We start from the raw sequence: 1,462 nt of genomic DNA, 5'->3' as shown, positions 1-1,462 counted from the left end.
ATAAACGTAAGTGTAGCATACAGACACCAAAGGCAGGTGAATAAAAGTTCTAAATCATGGGGTCCTACGAAAGAATAAGTCAAGATGGGTTCCTTCGTCGAAAGAGAATTGATTTGTATGAGCCTAGATAAAATCCCAGAAACAAATACCAGAACAAAATAACTTAACGTCAACACACCGTAGGAACCGACTCAGCGCTATGTAAGATCTACAAAAGTCATTGTATTGATCTATCGGCTACTTTCGCAGGACCTTAGTTGACCCGCGCCTTCGAGTTCCCTATCAAGGGTCACGTTAGGTCACGAGCGCCGTCCCACAACATCAGCGTCTACAGCCAACTCGTGTCACCGAACAGCACAGCTTCCAGAAAGGTTCGTTCACGGATGTACAAAACGTAATAACCCTGACCGAAAGCTTTCGAAGATCAGAGCAACACTTGTCGTTACGACTGTATTGCCGGGTCATGTTTTTATCCTTTGGGTAAACACATTCAGACAGTGTCTCCTGAAGTTTGTTACTGAACAAGCCAAGGGACTCTATTCGGTTAAAGTTAATTTGTGCTCAACTAAAGGGAATTGAAAGAGATTTCGACGAATTCCTTTACCAATAGTGCTGCTTTTAGCATGTTTCTCTGAAGATTAAAAAAATATCTAGCCAAGACTTTAAATTCCCTTCCCTGATTCGATTTCTGAAGAAATTATCTTTAGTTTTACCATCGCAGATTTCATCTTGATTGTATCGATAATAATGTATTTGGTAGTGAAAATTTTTGAGTAAAAAATTAAGTGCATAGTGTTTTTATGAGAGTTTCGTCAATAATATAGCACATCATTGCTTGATGCTGTCCATTTTGTTATAATATATAACAAGTTTCTATGATGAACTAGCTGATGGAGAACTATGATACTCAAGATTATATGCAAGACTACCAGGGTTTTTTGTTAAAAAGGGCTTGGCATAAAAATGCGAGGTTTTTAATCTATTCATAAAACATTCCGTAAGACACAGAATTAGGTGTTTTTTATATGACTTGTTCAATCTAGTTAACACTTAAAATAAGTATAGCTATCATGAACGAAGGAGTTACAATCAGTGAGATATAAAGGCTCACCCACCTTATCATCTCTGGGGGATATGTCAGTACCAAGGTTTATGACACAAACACACACTAACATAAACACAAATACGAACACCAACACATAAACAAACATAAATACAAACGCAAACGGAAACAATCACATAAACACATACGCGTGCGCATACACACACACACACACACACACACACACACACACACACACACACACACACACACACACACACACACACACACACACACACACACACACACACACACACACACACACACACACACACACACACACACACACACACACACACACACACACACACACACACACACACACACACACACACACACACACACACACACACGCACGCA

Source organism: Oratosquilla oratoria, chromosome 1 (assembly GCF_046742065.1).
Source record: "Oratosquilla oratoria isolate Oo_2021 chromosome 1, ASM4674206v1, whole genome shotgun sequence".
Lineage (NCBI taxonomy): Eukaryota > Metazoa > Arthropoda > Malacostraca > Stomatopoda > Squillidae > Oratosquilla > Oratosquilla oratoria.
This window is presented reverse-complemented; position numbering follows the sequence as displayed.